This window comes from Lonchura striata, chromosome 2 (genome assembly GCF_050655825.1).
Source record: "Lonchura striata isolate lonStrDom1 chromosome 2, ASM5065582v1, whole genome shotgun sequence".
Lineage (NCBI taxonomy): Eukaryota > Metazoa > Chordata > Aves > Passeriformes > Estrildidae > Lonchura > Lonchura striata.
In genome coordinates, this window is record NC_140704.1 from 86,927,622 (window position 1) to 86,944,709 (window position 17,088).

Below are 17,088 nucleotides of genomic sequence, written 5' to 3' on the forward strand. Positions count from 1 at the left end.
GAACATGGGGGAATTCTGGTAAGTCCCACAGCAGCAATGGCAGGAGCAGTACATGGGCATGGCAGACACAGCCCCAGGCCTCCTTGTCCAACAGCAGCAGGGCTGAGCAGGTGTTCCAGCAGGCACCTGCACAACCCTGCACTGACTAGCACCAGGGTTATAGACAGATCCAGAGCAAAGCCAGGCTCAGATCCAACCTGGAGACAAGCCTAGCAACAAGACTTACACTGACACAGACCCCTCTGCACCTCAGGGATACACTGATGGTGCTCATTCAGGGCAGCCCTGCAGTGTGGCTGGATTATCCCAAGTTCTCTGCAGCCTCCTCTGGGTTCAGCCACAATCCCCAGCACCCACCTTCCAGGTTTCCTGCAGGGAGATTGCAGAGGCACACTGTAAGAGCTGCTTGCCTCATTTATAAGGTCAAGTTTAGTCCCAGGGCTGGATATAAAGACAAAGAATTTAGGAGAGGGCTAAAAGCATGAAATCCTTCATATGCCTCAGTATAATTACCTTCTTTTTAGTAACATTAAGAGGTCCAGCTCTTCGAAATAAAGAATAGAGGCCATAAGTGGATCTACAAGTACACTAATTTCACAATAAATCAGTGATCAAGTCATTAAAAGTATCCTCTGGTTTTCACAAAGTAAAGATTTAGGGCTCAGAAGTGATAATATAAAAACACCTGAAGAAATAGTTATCCATGGTTCGGTGAAAAAACTTTTTATGCTTGTGCAAGTCAACAAAGCATTGTCCCTGGTACAAATCATTATATAACTGTTCATTTTTTTCAATATATCTGCTGCTCTAAGTTCCTAAAAACATATCTGAAAACTGAAAATGGGAAAGAGAATTTTTTTTCCCTGACTCACTCTCTTGTGTCTTCAATAGCACTGCTGAAGATGTGACTTTTTTCTAGAATAGTTTAATGTAGTTATGATATAACCTTTGGGTCCTCATCATCTCTAAGGATGTGTACTACTTGAGTATAACATAAAAGCTCTCTACCAGTATGTGCTTCAGACATTAATAAGACACAACATCAGCTGATGTTGGAAAGTGGAGTTTTCTTAACCTCATATTATACTATGAAGAAACCTGGAGACAAGAAAATTTTGATATAAAAGCTTCCAGAGGGACTTGAGTTTCAAGTTAACACTGACATTTCTGTGGAAATGCAAACATAGGAGAAGGGTACTTTTCCTAACATGGACTTTTCTAGTGCTTTTCTCTCCATTTATGCTTTTCTTTCCATTTCTCCCCAGCAAACTGTAAATTGATTAACCCAAAAACTTTTCTTTTAGGACAGCAAGGAAGATAGTATATTAAATTCACACAGATACTACTGTGACTTTATCAACTTATACTCAGAATAAATTATTACAAAAATACCTAGTGACTTGGTAGGAATCTTTATTTTTCTACTGGTACCCTTAACAGTTAAATTATAATCCCAGTATGCAACTGGTACAAGTGACAGAAACTAACATTGGTGGTGTGGATAGGAAGAAGAAATCAAGAATCATTCCTTCTAGCTTGAGTAAGAATAATACGTAATGACAGAAATGTCATTGTGGCAGATGAGACCTTACTGAAGTAGTTCAAGAGATTATTACCCTGACTCTGTATTTGACTTTAGCTTGATTTATCTACTCAGTACCCATTAGCTGAACAGAATATGCAGTATTGCAGATATCGAGTATCAGCTTAGACTGCTCATAAAACTGTGTCTGCACTAGAGCGTCCAAGCTAGAACTGATCATGTCTTCATTACTCTCATTTCCTGCATTATTTAAGTGAGAAATTGTGTGGGTATGCCTCCTCATATTTTCATTTGATCCACAGATTTCCCCTGCATATTGACTTCTCTGATAACTGAACATTGTGGAAACAGAACATGTTATAGATTTATTCACTGTTTTTGCATGCAGCAAATTTCTGAAGGATTGGTAAAATACTTTTTTAAAGTTTATTAAACCTTGTAATTAAAAAAAAAATCTCCTCAAATTTCTCTTTTTAATCAGTTAGCATTTCACGGCAGGACAAATGTCCATGGCAACACTTCACACATTTTAAAATGCAGCATAACCCAAAGATATGTGAAAGGATTTTGTACACATGCATTGAGTTCAACTAACAACTAAAATGTCCAGATTTGGCTCACTGTTATCCAATAAAATAACACTATGATTTTTATTGCCCTTCTGTCAATTGCAACCACATAGAGATGGTGGATAGAGATGGTCCTTCAGAAGGAGTCATCTCTCAGGGAGCAAATGGCCTCATTTGATGGGAGAGTGCAGGAATAAACAGGGGCCTTAGAGAGACCTTTCACTGGGAGAGATTCTGCTTTCACTGGTGACATCAGTGTGAGTAGGTTGTGGCTTCATAGGCAGAGTGCTACTCATAAGCAGTGTAGGGACAGGTTTGAGACCAGGTGCACAGATTTGTATCCATTTTCAGTCCAAAAGCTAGAATGATCATCAAGAGAACAACCATTAATACAGTAAGTGAAATAACATCGCTATTCCATGAACTCACACTGGTTTGCTCACTTGAAATTAGCTATTTTTGAATTGTGCAGCCTTGTAGCTGTACCAATATGTTCCTTTGGCTGATAACAACTTTGGGAAAAACATTAAAGGACAATAAAGGGAATATATTAAAGTTTTCACCCTAAAAATAATAGTTCTATTAAAAGAAGATTTAAATTAACACTTCCAAACATAAAATAGAATTAATTCAGTTCACAAATAACTTCACAAACAGATGAACTCCAAATATAGACAGAGAACAGCTGAATATTTCAGAAATAATGACATATTTGTTTAAGAAAAAGCACTGTTGTCATAAACACATCTTACAGCATACAGATCAGCAGAACACCATCAATACACAGCTGCACACAAGCTTGTGTAAACAAAAAACCACTGCTGCTGGGATTACAGCACCTAGAAAAATATAACAGAGATGAACTCTCCTTTTTTGAGAGGAATGGAGGAGAAACTCCCAACACATTTCTGAAAGTGAATGGATTTTTTACTAATATTTGAACAATTATTATCTGATATGGTTTCATACACAAAGCTCCTTAATATCCTTTAAAGGAGGGACTCATTCTCTTGAAAAGGTGATTTACTCTTGAACCCTATAAAATACTGCCCATGTCTGATGAACCATCAGGTCTTCTTCCTGTGGGGTCTTTATGTCTCTGGTGGGATCAAACAGCTGTAACTGCATCCTTGGAGCAATCTTCAACACCACAAGAGGCAGATACTCCATGCAGATCCCTGTGGATAAAAGGTACCATGAACAGCTGCCTTTCAGTTCTCCATGTGCTGATTTCCTAATCTTGCTCATTTAAATGAATGAAGATAATACTGAAGAATGAGGAAAATGTAAAAAAAGTTGTAGCAAATATATTGCCTTAGAGGAAAAAGACAAAATCAGTCTAATCACTAAATTACCAAAATATCACAGCAAATAGAAATTAATTTATGGCAATATTAATGAAGAAGGCAGAAACACCTGAAGGATTTAGTTAGAAAATCCACATCAAAATCTAATGAAATTCTTTATTGTTGAACTAGGCAACTTTAGGTCTTAAAACTATCATTGATACCAGCATGTCCTTATTATGGCCAGGAAAAGAAATGTGCTCAGTCATTAACTGACTCAGATGTTCTATTTACATGAAAATTGAGATGTACTAAACCGTGGTTTCTTCATCTCAAGCAAATATGTTGTTCACTGACACATCTTAGAAAAATTAATTAAGCCAAGAGATCCGAGTGTTAATCTAGAAACAAAGTCTTCAAATTTTGAATGAAGAACCAAATTACCTAAAGAAGTGATGCTGCTGCACCTCCATCACCCCACGTCCACCACCTGCAAGTCTGGGATTAAAATTTAACTCTTAAAGGATATCCATGCAACTCATTCCTAGTAGAATTCCTGTGACAAAAAAAAAAAAAAAAACAACCAAACCTGGGAAGTGTTTCATATTAGCAGTGAAGCTGTGCAAAATCTTTGATGTTTGCAGTTTCAAGAGACAGTAATAAAACTAGAAAAACTGCATAGAGCCACTTCTTTTGATGGATTTTGTTGAAGAAAGAGGAAACTAGCAATGGAAAGAAGTACATAAAAACTGCTGTCAGATAACTGATACTCTTTGTGGACTTGAAACGCCTGGGCACTTTATCTGCCTACCTAAAACCAAAATCTTGATCTAAAGCACATTCACATTTCAGTCAAAATATCTTTGACACAAGCCTACTCACTTTAATATTATAAAACCCTGGATGCATTGAATATCCTGGGTGTCTCTCACAGACAGGACTAAGGGACCCATGGGTGCTTTTTGTGCTGTAGCTACTAATGCAGTTTAAAGCATAAAAAAATATTCGATACAAGGTTTGTGTGGAATAATCACTGCTTGCTTTTATTTACCACTGATATTTCAAAATAAAATCATTTCCACTTCACCCAAAATGGATCTTAACCAGTCTTGTCTCTGCCATGCTTAAGTCTCATCTAGAATAGACGAAACCCAAAAGTTGTAATCATTGTGAATAGGAGGTGAAATGTATAAGTAACATGTCAACATTATGTTAGTGCATAGTGACATGAAGCCCTACATAGAAGACCACCACATGCCACCTAATTAAAAAGCTTAATCAAGCAAGACTAACAATTGAAGATGATTGATCTGGTCCATGATTGAATGTACTCTACCAACTCACATTCTTTAGTTTTAAAACGTTTAATTCCCTGTTAAAAACTGACATTCAAGTACACTACAATTTTATTTAATTTTGGTTATATAAGCTATAGAAGATGAGCAGATTCAGTGGAAAGAAAAAAAATTGCATTCAGTCATTCAGATTTCTTCCATTAAAACTTGGTTTCAAAACATATTTAGCTAGAATTTGTCCAGGTAAATAATTGTATTTAGCTCTGAAGATAAATATGTGCATGTGTTGTATTCGGGTGGCAAGGTTTTGGTGGGGGTCTAACAGTAGTGGCTTCTGTGAGAAGCTGCCAGAACCTTCCCCCACCTCCAAAAGAGCCAATGTCAGATGACATCAAGATGGACCCACTGCTGGCCAAGGGTGAGCCCAGCAGTGATGCTGCTGGCACCTCTGCAATAACATGTTTGAGGGTAAAAAAGTTGTTTTACAAGAGCAAATGCTGACAGGGAAGAGAGGAGTGAGAGTATGCGAGAGAAACAGCCTGCAGATACCAAAGTCAGTGAGAAAGGAAGGGAAGGAAGGCAAGAAGGTGTTCCAGGCATGGAAGGGACCAACACTGGAGCAATTCAGGAAAACCTGGAACCCATGGGAAGAACTCATGTTGGAAAAGTTCATAGAGGACTACCTCCCATGGGAAGGGCCACATACTAGAGCAGGGAAAGAGTGTGAGGAGTCCTCCCCATGAGAAGGAAGAAGCAGCAGAGACACTATGGGATGAACTGACTGCAGCCCCTGTTTTCTGTTCCTCTGCACTACTTTGGGGGAAGAACTGAGAGAAAATTGGGAATGAAGTTGAGCCCAGGTAGAAGGGAAGAGTCAGGGGGAAGATTTTAAGATTTGGTTTTATTTATCATTATCCTACACTGATTTGATTGCATTATTTGAAATCAAAGAATTTCATCAAGTCAGTTTTGCTCTTGCTGGTAACTGGTGAGTGATCTCTCCCCATCCCTATCTTGATCCACAAGCCTTTTTTTCTCCAGTGTCCAGCTCAGGAGGGGAAATAGAGTGGCTTTGATGAGCACATGGCATCCAGTCAGGGTCAGCCCACCATACTGCATTTGACATTGTTTTTCTTTTCATCAGTACAAGACTGCTCTTTTAGAAAGCATAGACTTCTTCTGCATAAAATTTCTGACTTCACAGAGGAAAATATATGCATGGGTGAGGAGAAATTTAGGTTTAGAGCACCATATAATCAAGTAAAGGGGAAAGAGCTCAGTGAAGTCTACTAAATAGTGATAACAGCTCTTTCTTCCTGTCATTTCTAAGATTTGGTAAAGCACATGCAAATTAAAGAGAGAAATGTGGTAAAATAAAATTAACAGGAAATCAGGGGAGAAATGGAGTGGGGGTGTTACCTTTCATTTGATTTTCCACATGCAGAACTCATGTAAAAAGAGATATAAGGTGTCTTCAGTTTGAGTCTTCCAATGGCAATGTATCAGGTTGAAAAAGAGAGAGATCTCTTCTTCCCTATGTGGTACTCATCCAACAAAATAATGGAGAAAATTATTACAGCAGTTACACTTTATGACAGGCAGAATGTCTGTGTATCTGCAGTTTCCGTCTTGAGTAAGTTCAATTGGTATATGAATGAAAATGTCCTGTCATCAGCTACATGGATATTCACTGCTGATGTTGAAGAAGCTCCTCAACTTCGCTGCTTCTTGCTTGTGCTTCAAGCTCTGAGCACCAGTATCTATACATTTGAGATATGTCCTTTGAATGTCCTTTATTTTGAATAGTGAAAATCCTCCTTGTATTCTTCTCTCATGCCACCTCCAACACAGGCAGCACTTTTACTTGACTCCACATTGAGGTCTCTCTTCTTGAGCATAATTTAAGAATGTCTTCTTTCACTATTAAGTCTATTCACAGGGATCTTCCATTATTAGGTGGATGCCATCTTCTTGTAGACCCTCATCTTCACCTAATGAAGTGCCGTGATCAAATAGGAAAGCTTTCTAAAGACATCAGTTAGTTCACCCCTGCAGCAGGAAAGCCTGGTCATAATAAAATGAATGTCAATTTCAAATTAATTTCAAAAAAATTTAACATTGCCACTGTAGTCCTTCTAGTGGTGTGACTGCATTGTGAAATCCATGTCAACTGAATGCTCATGGAAGATTGCGAAATTACAAACTCACAGACTGGACTTGGGTATTTATCCCCAGAATGGACAAAGTATGTTGCTGATAATCAATGTACATTTTCATCCTTTTACTACAGGCTTAGACAAGCCATTCAAGGCAAGAAAGTAACATTCCATTTATAATATATTGAGCCTTTTGTCTGTGTAGTAGGATGAAGTGTGGTCACTCAAAAGCAGATACAGAGCTGTAGTGATGTTCTCCCATTCTTGACATTAACTGAGGTTAATACAGCAGCTGGGAGGTGAAAAAATATGAATCGCAGTTTTCATTTGAACAATCAGATTTGAAAGGCTGTTTTCACCGTCCTGTAGTGAATGATATTGTGTGAGATGGAAAATCTAAAAAAATGGAATGAAACACTTAGCTTGGCTAAAAAGCTCTTTCTCAATATCACAGTGAAGTGGCATTAGCCTAGTATCAAGTGATAGAAATTCTTTCATCTTGCTGATTGCAAAGATTTTTAATTATTTTTAAAAATTGTCTTGATAAAAAAAAACATGGTCTGGATATCTGTTAGGGATCTAACCTAAAACCACAATCATTCATTACTAGCCTGCTAAATGATCACGTCAAAAAGAAAAAAACAATCCATAATAAAAATTAGCATGAAATTTATATTGAAATAAATACATCAAAACACAGAATTCATATTTTTGCTTGGCTAAATTTCTTTGTGTTTTTCTGCTTTAAAACATTTGCTGAGCCAAATATAGGATTTACATGTTTCATTATTGTCATGGTTTGACACTGGCACAATGCCAGTGCCCCCATGAAAATGTGATCCCTCCCTTGAATGCTGTGAAGTGGAATCTAGAATAGAGCAAAGCAGGCCCAAGCTTAATAACAGAAAAAAACTTTATTAAACTACTACTACTAAAGAAAAGAGAAAACTAAAGAAGGGAAAAAAAAGCCACACAAAGATCAAATTAAAACCTTGCAAAACATTCCTCCCCCCACCACCCAACTCCAACAAACCACAGTGAGACACAACCTGGACCCCAATCAGGTTTCCACCCTCCAGACAATCGATACTCAGTCCTTCGAGGGAACAGAGTCTCTCCTGTGCCACAGACCCCCCAAAGAAACACAGCTCCACATCCTGTGTTTCCATGTCACACATGGCATCGCCCGGAGAAAAGTTTGCCATGGTGACCCTTCTCCTTTCCATGCACAGTGCTCTCACCACCAATGCATGGATGGACAGACTGCTTTTAGGATTTTTCCTTTCAAGGATGCCCTGCCAAGAGGGGAGAAAACAACAGTTCAGTTTTCATTGTTTGGGACCACAGTCCCCCCCATTTTCCCCTGGGGCCGAGGGCTCAAGAACAGAGATCCTCTTCTCCTCTCTCTCCTCTCCAGGACAGGGGGACGCCACCACAAACCCCCCAACCTTCTCTCTGTTCACTTTTGTCTTTTTCCCAGCTGAAGCAGGTCTCTTGACTCACTGGCATCCTCCCAAAACACAGTCCCTCTTGGAGGAGAAGATTGGTTCAGGTTGTGGCTAACACGGAAAAGTCCAGCCAAAAGCCACTCCTTGTCCCCCTCCCATCTAGAATTCCTCCTTCTAACATCCCAGGGTCCAAGGTGTCCCTCTTCCTCTCTTTCAAACCGAGGAGGGGAAGGAAAAATTCACAAGCTTTCATTTATCAAGGAAGGGTTAAAAGTCCGAGCTCCCAGGGATGGCTCAATGCCCGGACATCCAGCAACTCCCACGCAACTGGGCACCTTGCAGCTCCCCCCCCCCCCGCCGCTGACTGCCGCTGTCTCTTTTCTCTCTCCCTCTTGGGAGAGAAACTCTGGGGGGGGGAATGGAGACATCCCAGATTTCTCCACCCTTCCATCTGCAGGGGCCAGCCCGGTTCCAGTCCCTCCACCCTTTGGAGTTACCTCCATCAGGCCATGGGGTTTCCCCTTCCCCACCCAGCTCGTGGCTGGGCAGGGGAGGTCTGCACTGCGCACTGACCGGAACCAAAGAGAGCGAGTTCCCCTGGGAATTCTGCTTTCAACCCCTCTGTGTTCTCAGAGGCGTGTCCACCTTCAATTGGTCAATATCTAAATTGATCTCTTCCTTCCGGAAAAAAATTCTCTTTCTGTGTCAAACCATGACAATTATCCAAGTTGTTAGGATGCTAGCCCAGGAGAACAAATGGGATAACATAAGTATGATTACAGCTTATCAAATAGCACAGCATCAAAAGAGAACAGCAGAAAATTTCAGTGCAGCATAGTTTGCACTCATCTGCAAAACCAGTTGTGAAGCCTTCAGGTTGTTTGTCTGCATTGAAACCTTAAAACAAACAAGGTCTAGGACTTCCAGTCATGTGTTCAACTTCCCTTCTGAGCACATCATTTAAGGACCACATTCTCTGCTGTTGTTTGCAAGTTGGGAACAATTTACTTTTTGCTTCCCCCATAATGAACAACTAATTTTCCTGTGAATCAGTGTAGCTAACAAAATGCTGAATACAGACTCCACTGACCCCTTTGGAGGTAAAGGAAAATACTCAGTCAACAAAGGTAGAGAAGAAAAGTCCATCTTACTACAGCTGCTTCCTTGCAATTCAGCTTTAAGTAATGGGAAGACACTGGTGTCTTCCATAACAGGAAAAGAGGATGAGGAACACACAGAAAGGCTTCTCAGAGCTGGGGCTGGAGAAGCCTGAGCAGCAGCCATTGCTCCTCATACTCAGTTAATAAAATTCCTCTGCATGTACATTGCCCAGTGCTTAATTTCTTAATATGAGTAATGGTATGTTGAAAGACATGTTTATGCCACAACTCTTGTTAGAAGACACTATGGTCCTGGTAAAATGGGAACCTTGTGCAGGATAAATAACGGGATTTGAGTAGGTAAAGCATCATGTGGCTTGCAAATGAAGAAGCGTAAAGCATTCATAAGGCAGCAAGTAAGAACTTGAAAATAAACAAGGTAATTGTGGCAGATGTAGAGGTACAATGGCTGCCCTGGTGAATGTGCAACAATTTTCCAAATACAAGGCTGGTATTAAGAGCATCTTCAAGGTGACAGGTACATTCTGCAGGCCTCTGCATAATAGCCAGGAACAACAATTTAGAACTATTTTTACAGTGGGCACACCACCTCAGAAGCTATAGACTGACTGGGAAAAGATGTTTTAAGTTGTTCTTCAAAAAATGGTTTTAAAGCTGTATAACCTTTAACACTTGTTACTGTTAGTGAAGTAAAAGCCTCCATCATAGAGCACTTTAACTGAGCACTCTAAACCATACAGTGCACAACACTTTTTGCTGCAAAATACATTATCAGGCCATGTAAACACCTACAAATGCACTGTCTGCTAGCCACCTGCTGCTGTGTGTTGACACAGTCAGGGTTAAAATAAAGACTGACCACAACACACTTTGTTTTAGAAAGTAGATTGTAACATAGAATCTGCAGCCCTGTAGGTCTCTGATATTTTAATAAACCCACCAACATGACAGAAGCAAATTGTTATAGGGATCCAGCCTTGTAAATGAACTATATTGGCCAGGCTAGCCATGGTGTACCTGGTATTCCAAGCATTCCTGCTAAGTATGCCACGTGTGTAGGTGGTATGCTCTGCAGCCTGCCATGTATTCTGTGTATGAAGAATACACAGAAGGTATATTCCATATACCATGTGGAATTCCATACACTTCAGCTGGAGAAAGGCCAGACATTTAAAAAGGTTTTGAGAATTATAAAGTCATATGTTGCAAGTCTCACTCAAGGTACTGCACAAAATATGTTTGGATGAATTTCCTAGTCTGTGTTAGGGAAGTTGGAAGCAGCAGAAAATCAAGGAGGGCTTGTGGCTTATTTACATTCACAGGAAATCTTTAACAGAAAGAGAGACTTTTCATGCCTTCTGGCATGGGACAACCTGTGTCTGTCCTTTAAAAAACTGAGGACAGGAGGCACCAGACAGCAGTCTGGCTGTGAAGAAAAAAAATTACAACCCAGGCCAAATGATACCAAAGAAATTGAAAGTCTAGAAAAAAAATACCTGTTCTATTACTAGTAAAGGAGACAGATAATTTTAAAAGGGATGAGTTACATTTAAGCCTCCTCAGGAACAGTAGTACAGCAAATCAAAGCTGGATTTCTTTGAAGCATTAAGAAGGTGACTCCACTTTCCACCAAGGCAGTCTGCACCTCTGGGCTTCTCCATAGCCAGGACTAGGGAAGATTAGAGAGATCTGAACACATGTAAAAAAATGCAGCAAAATCAGCATTTGTTTGATGTGCTCCTTGGCAACAGGGACCTGCAAGCCAGTTATTATCCATGACCTGCTGTGTGTGAAGAAAGCATAGGTGGCACACAGGGTGCATTTGGGACATGCTGAGTCTTTTCACAGAGCCAGTATTAAATACCTGGTTGACCAGGTGGACATGAAAGGATTCAACAAAATAGCCAGGCAGCCATGTCAGCAACCAGGAAAATTTGTTTCTGAGAGAGCTGCTTGAGCTTCTTGTTATCATGGTGACAGATAACAAGGCTTTTGGCAGTAATTATGCTTCGAACCCTTTCAACTTCAAATGGTAAGATACAAATTTTGTGGTTCTATATGTGGATGATGAGCAAACCCTAGTAAAACCACTGCAGCTTAACTTTAGAAATGGCTGTGGTGTGAGAAAATACCTGCAGTTTAAATAGGATTGGCATCCATAGCCCTGGCTATAACCTGTTTACCTTCAGCTAATCTTCAGATCACTATTGTGCTGGTTCCTATTTCTTGAATAAAAGAGAAAAAATTAGAGCAGAAATATGTTTTGCAAGAGCTTTGACCATTACTGTTTATATGATCGTGTACAGCAATATTTGACAACGTGATAGAGACAAACCAGAGGAGATGCAAGTCTTTTGACTAAGTGTGAAGATGGACACCAAAGAACTCTCACTATTATTTTTTTTTCAACAAATCCCTATGACAGAGAATTCTTTCTAGGCATGCACCCAAGATGGCATATCCCTGAGTGCACTAACAGACCACTGCTTCAGAAGGTACAGGTCACTTGTCAGATGGGATATCATGCTCCTAAGCCTGCCCTGACAGAAAAGCAGGATATTGGCCTTGGTCCTTCCTCTCTAGCACCAAAAGCCAGTAGCTTTTTTCAGTATGTAAATAAATAGATGCACTGACAGGAAAAAAAAACCCAGTTCTTATACTATAAGCCTCTTATTTCTGTATGTGACAATTGTCTCTGTTCATCCATGGTATAATACTAAGAAGAGTATGGCTCCATCTTCTTCACATTCTCCCATCAGGTGTTTACACACACTTAGTACTCTTAAACCTAATTCTCTCCTGGCTGAGCAATCCCAACTCTCTCAGCCTCTCCCCATACTGAGTCACTCATATCTTCAGTTAAATCATCCACAAATTTAATTACAAAAATATTTGCAGAGCAGTTGTGGGGTTTTCTTTTTCTTTTCTTTTTTGACTTGCTGTTCTGATACAACAGTTGCCAGCAATTTCAGCTAAACATGAGGCTATCAGGCAGAGGACAAAGCAAACAGTTGGCATTCTCCAGGACTTTGTAAAAAGCAATTTTTTCCACAGCTGCTGTGCCTTGTCAGAATAGCAGTAAAAGAATGTTCCTAACAGTGACCAAATGACAAGTGATCCAAAACAGTCAGGAAGGCTGTCAATATTTTTAATTCATTACTACCTTCTTTACATATATTATCTCTGCATCTTCAGAAGGTACTTTGCTCCTATGACACACTTCTTGTTCCTGACAACACAGCACTGTTGCTCTCAAGATCTTTTGGGGTCTGTACACTGTTTGTATTTATGCCATAGTCCAAGATGGGATCCCTCAGCAATCCAAAATTCATGTTTTCTCTTTGTTTCATTTAGAGTGATGCCTCTAACTTTCATACACATCACAGACAGCCTTAGGATTTGAGTGTTGATGCCACAAACTCTACAGTAAAGTGATTGTCTAACAGCAGCTCATTCATCAGGTCACCTTATCAGTCACCAATTTCAGTGTGCTTGGTCCCCTAAACAATTAATGAAAATCTTCAGAGGCTGTGTCATGATAAAATTGGTGCCATTGGAGGACACCTAAGATGTCATAAAGCTCTAAGCATATGTGTGCAGGGGCTAAGCAAGTTACCAAGATGTTAGTGCTGTGTTCTACGGTCACACCTGTCTTGACACTTTGCCATGCACCTCCTCATTAACAAAACTACAAGTGAACACAGTGAAAGTGGGAGAAAAGAGGCAGTCTCCTTGGTTCCATACAGGACAGGGTTGATTTCTGCAGTAGCCAGGAGAGGCTATGGCAAGGACCCAGCTGTTATTCTGTACTACCTCACATCATTTCCTGGGTGGGAGGAAGGGATCTCTTCTGGGTCAGTGCAGGATGGCAGAGAAAATGATCAGGTATTTTTTCATGTGAATCATTCACCTTTTCCTTGTACCCTCTGTCATTCATATTGTGGCTGTTACTGTTAATTTTATTATTTCATGGCTGTTTCCAGTAAATTGTTCTTATATCAACCCATGATCCTCACCTTTTGTGCCTCTAATTCTCCCTTCCAGCCCTCTACAGGGGAGAGGAAAGGAAGGAGGGAAGGCAGCAGCAGCCCATGGTTTAGAATGCTTTCAGTGTGAATCCTAAATTGGAGAATACCATTCCTAAGCAATTCATCTAGTTCTTTCCCCACTGATAGCAATAGTGTTTGCTTTCATCAGCCCAAAAGGCCATCAAGGTATTAGAACTCTCAGAAATAACTTTGGGATGTCCAAAACAGTATTGCTCTGTTGATAAAGTGGTGATGATTAGTAAAATCTAAATAATGTATCCTCTCACCGGTCTGGTCTGCTCCACCATACAGAGAAAAGGCACAGATCCCTCTACCCAGAAGCACACCCAGGGATCAGCAGCAGTGCCAACTCAGCTCTTTTTGAAGGTCACACATTTCCTCCTTGCTAGCTGTGTGACATGCCAAGAATTTTTCAGGGACTAATTTGTGAAGGCAGTAGTAATCCCTAATTCCTCCAAGCATATCCTCAGCCTCCACCCATGTCCATAGCCCAGGGGCTCCCCAAGCTCAGTTCTGGGCTCTCAGCCCCTTCCTTAGCTATGTATTAAGTGTTCCTGTTCCTAGCCTTATTTCTGGAGTGCTGTTTGTCCTTCCTGGCTTGACCTTGAATCTGTCTTGTTAACCTTGCCTGTGCCCTTGCTCAGAACACAGCCTTGTGCCTGCTCAGATCAATTTTTCTGTGGATCACCACTTTCTTTATAGAAAATAGTCTTCTGACTAGGTCTGCTAGAGTCACCCCAAACTGCAGACAAACCACAAAAGAAATGTAAAAAATGTTGCGTCCAATAACCAACCAAAACCCAGCTCTGTTTATTTCAGTACCTACATGTGGTGGTTGCTGTTTGGAGGTGGAGCTGTTTGGAGACAGCAGGCACAAAGTGCAGGAGAGTGCACCAGTATTTTTATCTGCTCTGCAACAAAACAGTTTGTGGTTCAAATGCAGTTTATAGATGTTGGAACATTGTGCTTGCAGGGGATTTCCATTAAAATCAAAACAAGATGCTATTTCATACTGGCCAGCCTCAGTGAGATGGCTGACACCCTATAAAAAAACAGCCTTAGAGGCAAGTATAGAAGCTGTCATAATTTGCATTAAATGCGTTTGGTATAGTAATTTAGAAAAAGACTGGGAATATGGGAACCTATTAACTGATAAGATATAATTCAGGCTGGGGACAAACAGAGCCAATATGGTACTCAAGGACTGTGAGAGACAAAGTTAATTTTTAACAAAGTTTTTGGCAAAAATCTACACAAGCCACATGAAATGAGGAAGGCCACTGTAACCTCACTGAACACCTTCTACTCAAATTTTATTTTGAAATGTGCCTTTATACTTTCACCCATTGGCACTACAGTCTTGAGCATGAGAAATACAAAAAGGAACATGCAGCATTGCTTTCCATCTGGCATTCTACTCACACATTTTCATCACTGTGTCTCACAGCATGGGAGATGATCCCTCACCATTGTCTCACTCCTGTAGCCTCTTAAAAGTTTCACCTTTTGTAGGAGACAAAGCAGTCCTTGCACACCAAAAATGTTCTCCTTCGTTGCTATGGACTGTTCCAAGAACTGCTTCTTCTCATCAGACAACAATCACTGGGCTGTAACTGATCCTGATTGCCCTCACCAAGCCTAACCCTGGCCTGTAGATTGGCTTCCCCCCTCCACCTGGACCTGATTCTTTTTACTTGAGCCCTGGACCTGGCTTCCCTTATGATCTGGACTCACATTCCACCTGGTCTCTACCTCTGGGGCTGCCTTGCTCATCTTGCTCAGAGAGTGCAGGACAGTGATCCAGAAAGTGAGGCACCATCCCTGTTGACTCCATTGTCTTGCTCAGCTCATCCTCCCTGAGAAAGAAGCCTGTCATCACTGCTCCCTGACACACAAAATATCCCTGTTGAGGAATGGATTCTATAATTTTGATTTTGAAAAGTGTTAAACAAAGGGTAGGACAAGGAGTGGTGCTCACAGGTCTAGGACTGTTGTTCTTGGGAATGGCTGTTTAGTTTCATTAATTAAAAATATCTAAAGAGTCTAAGAAATGAGTGCTGGGGCTGGGGACTTCCAACCACATGGGTGAGGACACTTTATTCTTGTGCCTATCTTATCCTTACTGCACTTGGCAGGTAGAGCTAGCTGCAATATTGACAATCTTAGACATGTTTGTACAATGAATAACAAACTTCACAAAAATGTCTTGGCCCAAAATCCTTCCTGACACTTTAGCCCTAATGATCACTGTGTAAAAGGAGGAAATAGTGTCAGGGATATTAGACATGAGGAAGCCCACCACCATTTTTCCTGTCACAAAAGGTGATGACATACATTAACACATAGCAGATACTCCAGCAAGGGAATACAACTTTGTGTGCCTTTCCAGTTCATGGACCATCCCACCAGTCACGTAGAACTTCAGTAACACTCAGAGAGTTCTGGAGTGTTCAGATTTGTCACTGCTGTGAGACTAGCAGCAAAACTGATTTTAGTGTTCCTGTCACTTGTCAATAATCTTAGAATTGAGGATAGACAGCATACAGTATCCTGAATGCTTTTACAACAGTAGAAGTCAAACACAAGGTGGTTTAAAAAACCACCCTACCAATATGCAGATTAGTGACCCTTTCTAAAAATGTCTTCATATTCATAGTGCTTGGATTTATTAGGGGACAGGATAAAAAACTGTGCATGTTGACAACTTCAGGACAGCACCAATCATAGACTCCATGCTCAAAGATTTGATGTATTCCCCCTACCACAACCACTTTATAAAGCAGTGAAACAGTGCCTGACCAAATCTGTATTCTTTTAACTAGAAAGTTCTTTGTTCTCTAGCCCTAAATTTCTGAACCACTAATTCCCACTGACATACATATTCTATACCAACCATGAGCTGCACACCCTTCTTCTCTCCTGCATTTTATGTGAGCAGTGAAGCTGGAGTGTATCTGATGGGTCCTTAAGCAACCAACAGAGTGTCAAAGGATCATAAGAAAAATTAGATCCAAAAGAGAAGTGTGTTGAGATGTGGGAATCCATTGAGCACTACCCTCTGAGCTCAAACTTCCAACCTGTTCTTTATCTTTCAGTACTGTGGGAGAGAGTGTTGAGAGTTTTCCTGAAGTTGAAGTTGTGAGAGATGACATTTGTTGATTTCCCTCACCCAATTCCACACATGCAGTCATTCAATCACAGCAGGCAAGCTGTGGGTAAGTATGACTTACCCTTGGAAACTAATCCCATACTCACTGTTTCCAGTGATCTGCATGTTTGGAGAAGTGCCAAGATGACTCACTCTGCGACTTTTACAGAACCAAAGTGAGGTTCTGTTTCTCTGTATTGACTTTTTGGTACTTTTTGAAGTTGGGTGCAACTTTTCTTCAGTTATATCAGGAATCTCCCCTCATCTCCCAAGCAGTCAAAACTGTGGAGTGTGTTCATGCAAAGACATTGGCCAGTTGTCCTGGTATCCTCAAAAAGAGCTCATTAGGGTCCCTTGGACTTGTGGCAGCTGAGTTCTCACATACATTCCCTGACTCAATCTTCACCTTCTACTGGAAGTTCCTCTCCTCCTTGAACCCTTTCACTAAGCATAGAGGACTGCCAGATATTGCT

General features: G+C 40.6%; 1 long non-coding RNA gene across 1 annotated transcript; it reads right to left on the reverse strand.

Moving 5' to 3' along the window:
- Nucleotides 1-1,393: 1,393 nt before the first annotated feature.
- On the reverse strand, nt 1,394-8,919 carry LOC110479510 (uncharacterized). The gene is made up of 4 exons (XR_002466933.3): nt 8,795-8,919; nt 6,113-6,757; nt 3,843-3,954; nt 1,394-3,290 (listed from the first exon to the last, which is right to left on the reverse strand). It is a non-coding gene; the product is annotated as an uncharacterized LOC110479510 (long non-coding RNA).
- Between the last annotated feature and the right edge of the window lie 8,169 nt (nt 8,920-17,088).